General features: G+C 41.9%; 1 long non-coding RNA gene across 2 annotated transcripts; it reads left to right on the plus strand.

The window, feature by feature from the left end:
• The first annotated feature begins 6,229 nt into the window (after positions 1 to 6,229).
• LOC124045146 lies at positions 6,230 to 16,337 on the plus strand. 2 transcript variants are annotated; one of them, XR_006840795.1, is made up of 5 exons: positions 6,230 to 6,315; positions 6,997 to 7,053; positions 9,897 to 10,015; positions 10,112 to 10,202; positions 14,119 to 16,337. It is a non-coding gene; the product is annotated as an uncharacterized LOC124045146 (long non-coding RNA). The 2 variants fall into 2 exon arrangements; XR_006840796.1 differs by having other exon boundaries at positions 6,231 to 6,300.
• Positions 16,338 to 16,657: the final 320 nt, after the last annotated feature.

Here is a 16,657-nt window from a genome sequence, read left to right on the forward strand (position 1 = left end):
AATACAAAATATGTAAACATTTATCAGTGACTAGTGTTCCATTTATTTAAGTGGCCAGTGATTTCACGTCTATGTAAACAGGCAGCAGCCTCTAATGTGCTAGTGATGGCTATTTAACAGTCTGATGGCCTTGAGATAGAAGCTGTTTTTCAGTCTTTCAGTGCCAGTGTTGATGCACCTGTACTGACCTCGCCTTCTGGATGATAGCGGCGTGAACAGGCAGTGGCTTGGGTGGTTGTCCTTGATTATCTTTTTGTCCTTCCTGTGACATCGGGTGCTGTAGGTAGTTTGCCCCCAGTGATGCGTTGGGCAGACCGCACCACCCTCTGGAGAGCCCTGCAGTTGAAAGCGGTGCAGTTGCCGTACCAGGGGGAGATACAGCCCAACAGGATGCTCTCAATTGTGTATCTGTAAAAGTTTGGGAGGGTTTTAGGTGCCAAGCCAAATTTCTTCAGCCTCCTGAGGTTGAAGAGGTGCTGTTGCGCTTTCTTCTCCACACTGTCTGTGTGGGTGGACCATTTTAGTTTGTCAGTGATATGTACGCCGAGGAACTTGAACATTTCCACCGTCTCCACTGCTGTCCCGTCGATGTGGATAGGGGAGTGCTCCCTCTGCTGTTTCCTGAAGTCCATGATCATCTCCTTTGTTTCGTTGACATGGAGTGAGAGGTTATTTTCCTGGCACCACACTCCCATAGCCCTCACCTCCTCCCTGTAGGCTGTCTCATCATTGTTGGTAATCAAGCCTACTACTGTTGTGTCATCTGCAAACTTGATGATTGAGTTGGAGGCGTGCTTGACCACAAAGTCATGGGTGAACGGGGAATACAGGAGGGGGCCGAACACACACCTTTGTAGGGCTCCAGTGTTGAGGATCAGTGAAGTGGAGGTATTGTTTCCTACCTTCACCACCTGGGGGTGGCCTGTCAGGAAGTCCAGGACCCAGTTGCACAGGGCAGGGTTCAGATCCAGGACCTCAAGCTTAATGATGAGCTTGGAGGATACTTTGCTTTCTTGGGTACAGGAACAATGGAGGCCATCTTGAAGCATGTGGGGACCGCAGACTGGTATAGGGAGAAATTGAATGTGTACGTAAACACACCAGCCAGCTGGTCTGCACATGCTCTGAGGATGCAGCTAGGGATGCCGTCTGGGCCGGCAGCCTTGCGAGGATTTAAACGCTTAAATGTCTTACTCACTTTGGTCACAGAGAAGGAGAGCCCACAGTCCTTGGTTGCGGGCCGAGTTTGTGGCACTGTATTATCCTCAAAGCGGACAAAGAAGGTGTTCAGCTTGTCCGGAAGCAAGATGTCGGTGTCAGCGACGTGGCTGGTTTTCCTTCTGTATTCCGTGATTGTCTGTAGACCCTGCCACATATGTCTCGTGTCTGAGCAGTTGAATTCCTACTCCACTTTGTCTCTGACGTTTGATTTCCTTCGATGGTTAATCCAGAGATTCTTACCTTTGCCTCGATTTGGCAGTTTCGTCCAGATTATCATGGCATTTGTAGTTCTTTGATAGCCACATTAGCAGCTAATTATAATTTCATTTTGGGTGGGTAATTACAAGCGAATATATTGATAAAAGTCACCTTGTCCTAGAGAGATTTACACAGTCCTCAAAACATCATGCCAGAGTAAGCCTACACGAAACACTGCCCTTAGGGGATTTTAGAAACATTTAAACTATGGGAAAAATGAACGGTGGAAAAACATTTGGAACCATTTCCTTGTTTGACCGCAAGGTTTTATGGGTATTATGACTCATTCTGTGGTACTCTATTGTCGCTTTTCATAGAAACATCAGAAGTTTTATGATTTGCTGTCGGTGCATATGTACCTGCTCTGACTTTACTCTTCGACTTCCGTCTACAGTTGACTACTTTCAGCTTACCACTCGCGTGCCCAGTATTACTCTATGATAGACAAACAATAGCCCTTGTAGACTTCAATAAATGACTGCTGTACTGTTTTGTAGTTTACCGCTTATAAACTATGTTTTCTGGGTTAAGCCTGTGCATGATCTTTTATTGACATGTTGTTAAATAATGCACTTGAAGTGAAAAAAGCCGTATTGATCAAGATGTGAGCCACAGGGAATCTGTTAAAGTCTATCCATACTGTAAATAATATACAAATATACATTTAAGATTATATGCTGTCAACTATGTGATTACCACCTACAGTGGGGCAAAAAAGTATTTAGTCAGCCACCAATTGTGCATGTTCTCCCACTTAAAACTATGAGAGAGGCCTGTAATTTTCATCATAGGTACACTTCAACTATGACAGAAAAAATGAGAAAAAACATCCAGAAAATCACATTGTAGGATTTTTAATGAATTTATTTGCAAATAAATGGTGGAAAATAAGTATTAGGTCACCTACAAACAAGCAAGATTTCTGGCTCTCACAGACCTGTAACTTCTTCTTTAAGAGGCTCCTCTGTCCTCCACTCGTTACCTGTATTAATGGCACCTGTTTGAACTTGTTATCAGTATAAAAGACACCTGTCCACTATGGCCAAGACCAAAGAGCTGTCAAATGACACCAGAAACAAAATTGTAGACCTGCACCAGGCTGGGAAGACTGAATCTGCAATAGGTAAGCAGCTTGGTTTGAAGAAATGAACTGTGGGAGCAATTATTAGGAAATGGAAGACATACAAGACCACTGATAATCTCCCTCGATCTGGGGCTCCACGCAAGATCTCACCCCGTGGGGTCAAAATGATCACAAAAACAGTGAGCAAAAATCCCAGAACCACACGGGGGGACCTAGTGAATGACCTGCAGAGAGCTGGGACCAAAGTAACAAAGCCTACCATCAGCAAGGGCATTGAAGATGAAACGTGGCTGGGTCTTTCAGCATGACAATGATCCCAAACACACCGCCCGGGCAACGAAGGAGTGGCTTCGTAAGAAGCATTTCAAGGTCCTGGAGTGGCCTAGCCAGTCTCAAGATCTCAACTACATAAAAAACTTTGGAGGGAGTTGAAAGTCCATGTAGCCCCAAAACATCACTGCTCTAGAGGAGATCTGCATGGAGGAATGGGCCAAAATACCAGCAACAGTGTGTGAAAACCTTGTGAAGACTTACAGAAAACATTTGACCTCTGTCATTGCTAACAATGAGAATATAACAAAGTATTGAGATACATTTTTGTTATTGACCAAATACTTATTTTCCACCATAATTTGCAAATAAATTCATTAAAAATCCTACAATGTGATTTTCTGGATTTTTTTTCTAATTTTGTCTGTCATAGTTGAAGTGTACCTATGATGACAATTACAGGCCTCTCTCATCTTTTTAAGTGGGAGAACTTACACAATTGGTGGCTGACTAAATACTTTTTTGCCCCACTGTATATTCTCATTACTTGGCTACAGCGTCCTGGGTCAGATTTTTAAAATAAACCTTGCAACAGGCAATCACTCCTAGATTTGTCCTTTCCAGACTTAAAATAAGAATAAAAACAGGCATATTTGCCTTTCAGCTATAGGATTTATTAGAATGTTATACTGCTAAAGGCCTGTAAAGGGCAAAGAGAAAGTGTCTGATAGTGTCGATAACAGACTAACATAGAATTGCACACAATTTAACATTCGACCCGCTCTTTTTAGTCATACCACTTTCACGCTATTACAGGTGACTCTATTTTTTATTTTATAGAGTTGGGTAGGATTTGAATGACCAGTTGAAAAAAGTTGTGATTAAGGTGGTCCAGGGAGAGGGCATTATGTGCAGCACCAGTTTAGCGATTTCAGTCACACTCATATTAACAAGACCACACCTTGCCACACCCACCAAACGGGAACAGACCTACCTCATACCTCTTTAGGAATGTAGTGAACTAAAATTAAAAGTTGTTTAAACTATAAATAGTAAAGTATAGATACCCCCCAAAACTACTTTAAGTAGTACTTTTAAGTATTTTTACTTAAGTACTTTACACCACTATAAATTTCACATATAGGCTAGGACATACTTAGAATTAAATACAAATTATACTAAAAATGACTTATTAGTGCCTTTGAATTTATTTTTAGAAGCACAAGTTTGGCCAGTCTGTGGCTTCAGGCTCATGCAATGTTGCCTGGAGAGCAGGCCAGGAGCGGAGAATATCCTCTCCACACTTGCAGAGCCACTGGGGATGCTTAACATCCTTTTGGCTGTTCTTGACAGGCTGGGCAGAGATGCTTTTATTTTTATAGGTAGGCCTAAAGGTTTTTAGGAAAAATAACCCAATCAAAATGGAAAGCTTTTTGAACATGGAAATATGCTAGGTCTATTGGGCCAAAATAACGGATGGTCTATTGTATAGATAATAGAACAAAAAAATGAACGAAACGTTTAAGAGATCGGATTTTTAGTTTCTAAATGATTTGCTACAATGGCACACTGAGTTATCTAACCACCTCATTTCCTTTCATTTACAATGTGGATGTAATAAGAAAACTATCATGCTTTTGGGATACTTGTCTTTTCAGATTCCATTATAGTTTTTTAGTTGTAGACGCAACAACACCACACTCCCTCTCTTGCTCCTGGTCATCATCTTTGTAAGTCACCTTGATTTTGCACCTGTGTGTTTTATCAGTTTCTTTGTGAGAATATACAGCGAACTGCATTACAGTAGCTAAAGCAAGGGGCTATAGCAGCACACAAGTAGACTACAAATGCATGCTGGGTCAGGGCATGCCCTGAGCTCGTGAAGTGAGCTACTGGAGCTAAATTGGAGTGGGCGAGAAGGCCAAGGCTCCAGCCTTTGGGAATCTCGCTCCACACTCCAGTCAAATTGGGATCGCTGTGCTCCAGTCCCAGCTCCACTCACATACACTACATATACAAAAGTTTGTGGACACCCCTTCAAATAAGTGGATTTGGCTATTTCAGCCACACCCATTGCTGACAGATGCAGGGGCACAACTTTCACTAGGGACCTGGGGGACATGTCCCCTCCACATTCTGAAATTGCATTTTTGTCCTCCCCAGTTTTATCATTGAAATGTGATACAAAACAAGGCACCGGTGTGCTTTAGGACAATGCGGACGCCTCCGAGTGGTCGGGTAGGCTGTTTGGAGTGTTTATCCGACTAGATCAAAATAAATAAATAAATTATGCCCCCTACTTCTAAAACCAAAGTTGCGCCCCTGGACAGACGTATAAACTCGAGCACACCGCCATGCAATCTCCATAGACAAACATTGACAGTAGAATGTCTTTACTGAAGAGCTCAGTAACTTTCAACATGGCACCATCATTGAAAGCTACCCTTACTAACAAGTCAGTTTGTCAAATCTCTGCCCTGCTAGAGCTGCCCCGGTCAACTATAAGTCTTAATCTTGGAACACGATCTAAATCTCCCATAAATCAAATCAAATTGTATTAAATTGGAACGCCGACTGTGGACCAGGCCTAACCGCCCAACATCATTGTCCGACCACACTAAAGCTCTTGTGGCTGAATGGAAGCAAGTCCCCACAGCAATGTTCCAACATCTAGTGGAACATCTTCCCAGAAGAGTGGAGGCTGTTATAGCAGCAAAGGGGGGATCAACTCTGTATTAATGCCCATGAGTTTGTAATGAGATGTTCGACAAGCAGATGTACACACACTTTTGGTAATGTAGTGTATTCTATTCTTAAGAGTGTCGAATCTGGTTAACAAAAAAGGTAATGGTTTATAATAATAATAATATATGCCATTTAGCAGACGCTTTTATCCAAAGCGACTTACAGTCATGTGTGCATACATTCTACGTATGGGTGGTCCCGGGGATTGAACCCACTAATATAATAATATTGTAATATATGCCATTTAGCAGACGCTTTTATCCAAAGCGACTTACAGTCATGTGTGCATACATTCTACGTATGGGTGGTCCCGGGGATCGAACCCACTACCCTGGCGTTACAAGCGCCATGCTCTGCCAACTGAGCTACAGAATTAGCTAGGTGTGGCTTATTGATCGAATAGAAGTTTCGTAATGATTAGGTTGTTAGAAGTGTACTGATACAAATAGGAAACGTGACATCCCAGTAACTAAAAAACAACAACGTTATATCAGAGGCCAGTTGTCTCAGTGACTGCTGCTGGGCTAAGAAATATGCACCTCGTCCTGTTTTCAGTGTTCCCTATTGGAAATCAGACTAGTGACACAAAACCAACCAGTGGCCAGAATTACATTACACCCGGGTTGTTTTAGAAACCCCATTGACAATGCATGGGAAATGGTTTAGGGCTGTTGAGCCAAAGAATCCGCACGCTGGGACAACTAGCAAGCTAAAGTTAGCTAGTGAGTCACAGAAATGTACGTTCAGCCTGTTAATTACTTCAGTCCAATTGGATTTACCTTACTAAATCAGCATGGCTTAATTAACATATTTAATTTGGTTTTCGACGTTGACATTATTGCTGGACACGCAAGCACTGCTAGCTAGCTAATGCTAACAACGCTAGGTATGTGGATGCCTCTAGTTCCGAAGAGCAGCAGACCAATAAGTCAACTTTGCTTTCAAACTTTATGATCATCTCTAAAGTGGTTTTACATGCAACCATTGCTAACTAGATGGACCTTTAGTTAAAACGACTGTTGATGCCATTGGTTGTCTCTTTGGAGCTAAGTTAACTAGATAAGCTAATAGCTTAAATTAGATACTATTATCGAGCGATCACACATTCATGCAGATGTGGTGGTGTCACATTGTCTTTATCCATACCATAGCTGCTGCTATTGAGATGCCTTTTACTTGAGCCCTCTTTGCTAGGTCTTCCTTGAATTTTTTGTTATTTTTGACCTGGTGAAATAAGCTAACGGTGGTGTGTACTCTCACTAGATTGAATTGTGTGGTTCGGTGGTAGATTTTCAAAAGAAAATAGACGTGCAGTATATCATCAGCAATTCGCAATCAGATGAGATAAACAGCTAACCCACCTTGAATTTCATTCATAAATGTGTCCACTAATTATTGTTGATATTACAATTCTTTAGGTCCTTCCGAAGCCCCCTGTCCCCAGCAGGAAAGACAAGGAAAAGTGTTGGCTTAAGGTACAACTTCCTATTGAGGAAATGTAAGATAACTCAACTAGAGGTCGACCTATTTCCCATGTCGATACCGATTACCGATTATTGGAGGACCAAAAAAAGCCGATACCGAATTTTTTTTTAAAGAAATGTATTTGTAATAATGACAATTACAACAATAATGAATGAACACTTATTTTAACTTAATATAATACATCAATAAAATCAATTTAGCCTCAAATAAATAATGAAACATGTCAATTTGGTTTAAATAATGCAAAAATAAAGTGTTGGAGAAGAAAGTAAAAGTGCAATATGTGCCATGTAAGAAAGCTAATGTTTAAGTTTCTTGCTCAGAACATGAGAACATATGAAAGCTGGTGGTTCCTTTTAACATGTCTTCAATATTCCCAGGTAAGAAGTTGTAGGTTGTAGCTATTATAGGAATTATAGGACTATTTTTCTCTATACCATTTGTAATTCATTAACCTTTGACTATTGGATGTTCTTATAGGCACTTTAGTATTGTCAGTGTAACAGTATAGCTTCCGTCCCTCTCCTCGCTGCTACCTGGGCTTGAACCAGGACTGCTCTATCAAATCAGACTTAGTTATAACATGATAACACACAGAAATACGAGCCTTAGGTCATTAATATGGCCGAATTCGGAAACTATCATTTCGAAAACAAAACGTTTATTCTTTCAGTGAAATACGGAACCGTTCTGTATTTTATCTAATGGGTGGCATCCATAAGTCTAAATATTGTTGTTACATTGTACAACCTTCAATGTTATGTCATAATTATGTAACATTTTGGCAAATTAGGCAGCCCAAACTGTTGCATATACACTGACTCTGCGTGCAATGAACGCAAGAGAAATGACACAATTTCACCTTGTTAATATTGCCTGCTAACCTGGATTTCTAAATATGCAGGTTAGAAATATATGCTTCTGTGTATTGATATTAAGAAAGGCATTGATGTTTATGGTTAGGTACACATTTGAGCAACGATACGCACTGCATCGATTATAGATAGATAAACTATCATATCATCAACCATGTGTAGTTAACTAGTGATTATGATTGATTGATTGTTTGTTTTTTATAAGATAAGTTTAATGCTAGCTAGCAACTTACCTTGGCTTACTGCATTTGCGTAACAGGCAGTCTCCTCGTGGCGTGCATTGAGAGGCAGGTGGTTAGAGCGTTGGACTAGTTAACTGTAAGGTTGCAAGATTGAATCCCGGAGCTGACAAGGTAAAAAATCTGTCGTTCTGCCCCTGAACAAGGCAGTTAACCCACCGTTCCTAGGCCGTCATTGAAAATAAGAATGTGTTCTTAACTGACTTGCCTAGTTAAATAAAGATTAAATAAAGGGGTAAAAAATAAAGTTTTTAAAAAATCGGCCAAATCGGTGTCCAAAAACATCGATTTCCGATTGTTATGAAAACATGAAATCGGCCCTAATTAATCGGCCATTCCGATTAATCAGTCAACCTCTACACTCAATGTCATATTTCGAGTTACTGACACGAAGAGAAGCATATACAAGCACTCAATCAATGTTGTTTTACATCAGCAGTTGTCACAAAGTGCTTATACAGATACCCAGCCTTAAACCCCAAAGAGCAAGCAATGCAGCTGTAGAAGCACAGTGGCTAGGAAAAACTCCCTAGAAAGACAGGATCATAGGAAGAAACCTGGAGAGGTGCCAGGCTCTGAGAGGTGGCCAGTCTTCTTCTGGCTGTGCTGGTGGATATTATAAAAGAGTACAGCTATTTAGGCCAGATTGTTCTTTGAGACATTTAAACGTTCATAGATGACCAGCAGGATTAAATAATAATCACAATGGTTATAGCGGGTGCAATAGTTCAGCAACTCAGGATTAAATGCCAGTTGGCTCTTCATAGCTGAGCATTTAGAGGTTGAGACAGTAGGTCCGATAGAGAGAGACAGGATCAAACAGCAGGTCTGGGACAAGGTAGCACTTCCAGTGAGCCCTGAGCAGTTCAGGGTTCCATAGGCACAGACAGAAACTGGATCAGTAGCACGACCAGGTGGGCCGGGGACAGGGACAGGAGTCATCAGGCCAGGTAGTCCTGAGTCATGGTCCTAGAGCTCAGGTCCTAAATTCTTTATTTAATTTAAGTGTAGACTAAGCCCGAGAGGTGATTTAGCCAACTTGTCAATCCTAATCTGAATATTTGATATCCTTTTTACTGTACAATGTTGATAATAATTTTTCCAAAGCTAATCACTGAATGTCCTACAACAAGGATGTGGTCAGGTTGACACACTTCTGAGTGTAACGGCCGTTGTTGGTGGTGGAAGAAGAGGAGGACCAATGCGCAGCATGATAAGTGTCCATATTGATTTAATAGAACAATCGAACACTGAAACAAAACAATAAAGCGACAACGAACGAAAACGAAACAGTCTTGTACGGTGAATACACAAAACGCAGAACAGAAAATAATCACCCACAACTCAAGGGTGAAAACAGGCTGCTTAGGTATGGTTCTCAATCAGGGACAATGATTGACAGCTGCCTCTGATTGAGAACCATACCAGGCCAAACACAGAAATACCAAATCATAGAAAAAAGAACGTAGACTGCCCACCCAACTCACGCCCTGACCATACTAAAACAAAGACATCACAAAGGAACTAAGGTCAGAACATGACACTGAGTCACAATAACACAGAACACATACACCACAGTTTGCGAGTGCAAGTACAATGAGCAGTTGGGAAAATGAAGTCTGCTGCGTGATTGCCCTATACACACACACAAACACTTCATTTAGGTTAGTGTGTAGTCGAAGGCTTTGTCATTAACATAATATTGTGCCTATCGTTCAGATCTGCCAACTAGGCTCGGTGGGTGACAGGTAACCGTGTTTCCACCAAGCTGTTCCAGACCTGGAGTGGCACTCTGGAACTAGAGGCTTGTAGACTTGAAGTAGTGTGATGTGGTCCAGGTAATTATCGCACACACGTATACACACTCACTCAATCACTCTCTGTTTTGTTGTATAATTATTTTCACTTAAGAAAATTGTGCCGCTCTCTTTTAGATCTGACACCCCTATTAGATCAAGCATAGCCCTCATAGCCGCAGTCGTCTGCTCCTTTCACCTGTTACACAGGCCGCAACAGGTGATACAGGTAATTATCACATACAGTACCAGTCAAAAGTTTGGACACCTACTTATTCAAGAGTTTTTCTTTATTTGTACTATTTTCTACATTTTAGAATAATAGTGTAGACATCAAAACTATGAAATAACACACATGGAATCATGTAGTAACCAAAAACGTGTTAAACAAATCAAAATATATTTTTACTTTAGATTCTTCAAAGTAGCCACCGTTTGCCTTGTTGACAGCTTTGCACGCTCTTGGTATTCTCTCAACCAGCTTCATGAGGTGGTCACCTGGAATGCATTTCAATTAACCTTGTTAAAAGTTCATTTCTGGAATTTCTATCCTTCTTAAGCTAATCAGTTGTGTTGTGACAAGGTAAGGGGGTATACAGAAGATAGCCCTATTTGGTAAAAGACCAAGTCCATATTATGGCAAGAACAGCTCTAATAAGCAAAGAGAAACGACAGTCCATCATTACTTTAAGACATGAAGGTCAGTCAATATGGAACATTTCAAGAACTTTGAAAGTTTCTTCAACTGCAGCCACAAAAACCATCAAGCACTATGATGAAACTGGCTCTCATGAGGACCGCCACAGGAACGGAAGATCCAGAGTTACCACTGCTGCAGAGGATACGTTTTTGAGAGTTACCAGCCTCAGAAATTGCAGCCCAAATAAATGCTTCACAGAGTTCAAGTAACAGACACATCTCAACATCAACTGTTCAGAGGAGACTGCATGAATCAGACCTTGATGGTCAAAATGCTGCAAATAAACCACTACCAAAGGACACCAATAATAATAAGAGACGAGCTTAGGACAAGAAACACAAGCAATGGACATTAGACTGGTGGAAATCTGTCCTTTGGAGATTTCTGGTAACAACCTCGGTGTCTTTGTGAGATGCTGAGTAGGTGAACGGATGATCTCCGCGTGTGTAGTTCCCACCGTGAAGCAGGTTTGATGGTGTGGGAGTGATTTTCTGGTGACACTGTTGGTGATTTATTTAGAATTCAAGGCACACTTAACCAGCATGGCTACCACAGCATTCTGCAGCGATACGCCATCCCATCTGGTTTGCTGTTAGTGGGACTATTTGTTTTATAACAGGACAATGACCCAACACTCCTCCAGGCTGTGTAAGGGCTATTTGTATAATGACACAGATGCAGAGACAGGAGGCAGATGGTTCAAGTCTGATATTTATTAAAATACAAGGGGCAGGTTGAGGACAGGCAGAATTTCATTAACCAACCGAGTCCGAAAGGTACAGGGTGGCAGACAGGCTCGAGGTCAGGGGAGGCAGGAAGCCTCTGTGTCAGGGCAGGCAGAAAAGGTCGGGAACAGGGAGGGCTAGAAAACAGACTAGGAAAACAAGGAATATGGAAAAACCACGCTGGTAGGCTTGTCAAGACAAAACAAACTGGCAATAGACAAACAGAGAACACAGGTATAAATGCACTGGGGATAATGGGGCAGATGGGAGACACCTGGAGGGGGGTGGAGACAAGCACAAAGACAGGTAAAACAATTTGACGAAGAAGTGATGGATTGCTGCATCAGATGACCTTGCCTCCACAATCACCTGACCTCAACCCAATGAGATGGTTTGGGATGAGTTAGACCACAGAGTGAAGGAAAAGCAGCCAACAAGTGCTCAGCATATGTGGGGACTCCTTTAAGACTCTTGGGAAAGCATTCCAGGTGAAGCTGGTTGAGAAAATACCAAGAGTGTAAAAATCTCAAATATATTTTGATTTGTTTAACACTTTTTTGGTTACTTCCATATGTGTTATTTCATAGTTTTGATGTTTTCACTATTATTCTACAATGTAGAAAATAGTAAAAATAAAGAAAAACCCTTGAATAAGTAGGTGTTTCCAAGATTTTGACTAGTACTGTACATGTATACACATATCCATAGTCTCCATCACTTGGGGCTCTGTTCAATCACATCCGCTTTAGCCGACATCCGCATAGCGTTTGTTTTGGTGGTGTCATTGGCGGTGTCATCATTATTTCTAAAACGTCCTCTCACTGTCAATTGCGTTTATTTTCAGCAAACTTAACATGTGTAAATATTTGTATGAACATAACAAGATTCAACAACAACCTTGTTGACAGCTTTGCACGTTCATAAACTGAACAAGTTCCAAAGACATGTGACTAACAGAAATAGAATAATGTGTCCCTGAACAAATGGGGGGTCAAAATCAAAAGTAACAGTCAGTATCTGGTGTGTCCACCAGCTGCATTAAGTACTGCAGTGCATCTCCTCCTCATGAACGGCACCAGATTTGCCAGTTCTTGCTGTGAGATGTTACCCCACTCTTCTACCAAGGCACCTGCAAGTTCCCTGACATTTCTGGGGGCATTGGCCCTAGCCCTCACCCTCTGATCCATCAGGTCTGAGACATGCTCAATGGGATTGAGATCTGGGCTCCTCGCTGGCCATGACAGAACACTCACAATCACACACAGTACGAGCAGTATGGCTGGTGGCATTGTCATGTTGGAGGGTCATGTCAGGATGAGCCTGCAGGAACGGTGCCACATGAGGGAGGAAGATGTCTTCCCTATAACGCACAGCGTTGAGATTGCCTGCACTGACAACAAGCTCAGTCCGATGATGCTGTAACACAGCGCCCCAGACCATGACGGGCCCTCCACCTCCAAATCAATCCCATTCCAGAGTACAGACCTCGGTGTAACGCTCCTTCCTTCGACGATAAACGCGAATCCGACCATCACCCCTGGCGAGGCGAAACCGCGACTCGTCTGTGAAGAGCACTTTTTGCCAGTCCTGTCTGGTCCAGCGACGGTGGGTTTGTGCCCATAGGCGACGTTGTTGCCAGTGATGTCTGGTGATGACCTGCCTTACAACAGGCCTACAAGCCCTCAGTAACAACTCGGGCAGTTGTTGTTATTGCCATCCTGTACCTGTCCCGCAAGTGTGATGTTCGGATGTACCGAGCCTGTGCAGGTGTTGTTACATGTGGTCTGCCACTGTGAGGATGATCAGCTGTCCGTCCTATCTCTCTGTAGCGCTGTCTTAGGCATCTCACAGTACGGACATTGTAATTTATTGCCCTGGCCACATCTGCAGTCCTCATACCTCCTTGCAGCATAACTAAGGCAGATGAGCAGGGACGCTGGGCATCTTTCTTTTGGTGTTTTTCAGAGTCAGTAGAAAGGCCTCTTTCCTAAGTTTTCATAACTGTGATCGTAATTGCCTAACGTCTGTAAGCTGTTAGTGTCTTAGCGACCGTTCCACAGGTGCATGTTCATTAATTGTTTATGGTTCAAGCATGGGAAACAGTGTTTAAACCATTTACAATGAAGATCTGTGAAGTTATTTGGATTTTTACAAATTATCTTTGAAATATAGCCTACACTTTCTCGTTCGGAACTTGTATCACGAGTAGGATGGGTGTGGCTTTGTGACAATGATCAAGAGCAGCTGCATACCGATTTTACAACTCCAACGTAGTTAAACCTCAGACACCACCAAAACATCAGCTATGCGGGAGTCGGCTATCTGCGGCGGGTAGTCTAGTTGTTAGATTTTGGGCCAGTAACACAAAGGCTGCTAGGTTGAATCCCTGAGCTGACATGGTAAAAATCTGTCTTTTTTTAAACCTTTATTTAACTAGGCAAGTCAGTTAAGAACAAATTCTTATTTTCAATGACGACCTAGGAACAGTGGGTTAACTGGTTGTTCAGGGGCAGAATGACATATTTGTAATTTTTCAGCTCAGGGATTTGAACTTGCAACCTTCTGGTTACTAGTCCAACACTCTAAACAGTAGGCTGTCATTGTAAATAAGAATGTGTTCTTAAATGACTTGCCTTATTAATTAAAGGTTAAAAAAAATCTTTAGTATCTGATTGAATCTTAAAACGTGTGCCTCTCTCTTTCTGATCTGCCACCCTCAGCAGTTCAGCTGCAGCCACAGCAGTCCTCTGCAGTCCTCTGCTGCACCAGGTCCTACTACACTGGCCGTGAAGGGAGAAACTTTTATTACATTAACACACACATTAACTCAGACCAACAGATGTGCACACACAAACATGTTGTTGAGCTATATACTTACTGCCACTTTGTGCATCTCTCTTTCAGATTTACCATGCACTCCACCAAAGCCCGACAGCCTCACCCAGACGTGCCTATCAAGACTGGCAAAGCAGAGATGGGTGAATGACAAGGAAAAATAAAACATAACATGCACACACACACACACTCTCGCTGTCACACACACACACACATTATCCCCAATGTAAATAATTTGTAATTACTTGTTTATTTTATGTATGCTCCATTTTATTTTAGGATTGGAGATATCTACTCCTACATTATCACATCTACATAATGAATCTAAATAGCTATCAAATCAAAGTGTGATTGATAATATTGTAAAAGAGTATTGCTTAATGTGTACAGTTTGAGGGAATTCTGTGTGCTTTTTCTGTTGAAAAACATTACTCCCTCTCATCTCTCTCTCTCCCTCACATACAGCATATACAAGGTTCCCAGGAGTGGCAGGCAGATAGTTTATTATCCTGCAAAAGTGTTTTTAATGTACTAAGGCCCCTAGCTACCCATCACATTGCTCTGGCCAAACTGATGTTTGTTCTCCACAATGAATGTATGTAGCAATTTCATTTCAGGGTGAGTCATCAGGCAACCAAGGCCAAGGAATGGAGAGAGATGACCTGGAGGGAGTTCCAGACCTCAGCTTTTTATGAAGCAGAAAAGCAGAGATGGGTGGCTGACAAGGAAAAAATAAAACAACCTGCACACACTCTCTCTCTCTCTCTCTCTCACACACACACACACACACACACACAGTCTGTAAATATATAAAGACATTGTAAGATATCTAGGCCTCTAACACTCAAGTGCAGTTAAAAAAAGGTTTATCATAAAAATGATCATTAATAACGGACACAATTATATAATTACTACATAGAATAATAATACATGTGACCAATAGTTACTGTATTGTGATTGTTTAAGTGTTATAATTAGTCAACAAGTAGTGCCCCAAGGGGGGATCGAACCACATCCCAAAAGCAGCAGAAAAGGTCAAATAAGGTCACAAGGTCACAAAACTGTTCATTGTGGCTATACAAGTCTGGCAACAACGTGGTGCCTTGTCGTCACTAGTTACCACAAACACAAAGTCATATAATCCCAACTATTTATACAATCTATCTTCTCAAAATGTGATTTTAAACCTAATTCTAACCTTAAATTAAGACCAAAAAAACACTTTTTTCTCTCCATGCATTTTTAGGATACAGTTTTGACATTGTGGCTGTGGTATCTAGTGGAAACCGTTGCACCTGTTCACATGCATATCCGTTCTCTCATTGGCTAGAATGTTCCCACCTGATCTTGCCTTCTCCAACTGCCTTCCATTTTTGAAGACATGCGACATGTTCGAGTGTATCGTTGGTCACCGCCTTTCAAAACGTGTTGTGTTATGTGCATAAAAATAGCCTGACTTGCTCCCACATGTCGACTACATGGACTTTACAGAAATCATGTGATCAAAGGTAATGAAGTTGACTGCAAGTTTCTGCAGCTGCTCTTCACCAACATCCTTCTGCAGCCTTGCCTGCATTGTGGGAGGCACTATTGTAAACCAATCAATTTGGTGTTTTTGTTTGATCCATGTGAATGGGACCAAAGACATGACTGAAACAGGAACCAACTTCTTGTATACAGTGGATAACCTATATACAAATTAATGTGATATTTGATACTCTCAGTAAATAATTGAACAATGAACACACATTTCAGTTTGTGAGCGTGTTATATGGGTATTGGAGTCATGTTATTTCGACATTATAGAGAAAAACTTTGATAAACAATGACAACACTGGGATGTTGGTCTGAGCATTGCTGTTAGAAAATCACTGCCCAACTTTTGGCCATCGAAGATACACCTCCCCCCACTTCACTCCTCGACTTTTGTTTACAGTCGGTAGCTTTCGCTTACAACTCAAACACACCCATTGGTAGTGTTTGAAAGCATCAAAACGACTGCAGGTGACTGACTCGGATGGGGCCACAGTGTCTCCTGTCCCCTCCTGTCTCAGCCTCCAGTATTTATGCTGCAGTAGTTTGTGTCGGGGGGCTAGGGTCAGTTTGTTATATCTGGAGTACTTCTTCTGTCCTATTCGGTGTCCTGTGTGAATCTAAGTGTGCGTTCTCTAATTCTCTCCTTCTTTCTTTCTCTCGGAGGACCTGAGCCCCAGGACTACCTGACATGATGACTCCTTGCTGTCCCCAGTCCACCTGGCCATGCTGCTGCTCCAGTTTCAACTGACCTGAGCCCTAGGACCATGCCCCAGGACTACCTGACATGATGACTCCTTGCTGTCCCCAGTCCACCTGGCCTTGCTGCTGCTCCAGTTTCAACTGTTCTGCCTTACTATTATTCGACCATGCTGGTCATTTATGAACATT

This window comes from Oncorhynchus gorbuscha, linkage group LG10 (genome assembly GCF_021184085.1).
Source record: "Oncorhynchus gorbuscha isolate QuinsamMale2020 ecotype Even-year linkage group LG10, OgorEven_v1.0, whole genome shotgun sequence".
Classification (NCBI taxonomy): domain Eukaryota; kingdom Metazoa; phylum Chordata; class Actinopteri; order Salmoniformes; family Salmonidae; genus Oncorhynchus; species Oncorhynchus gorbuscha.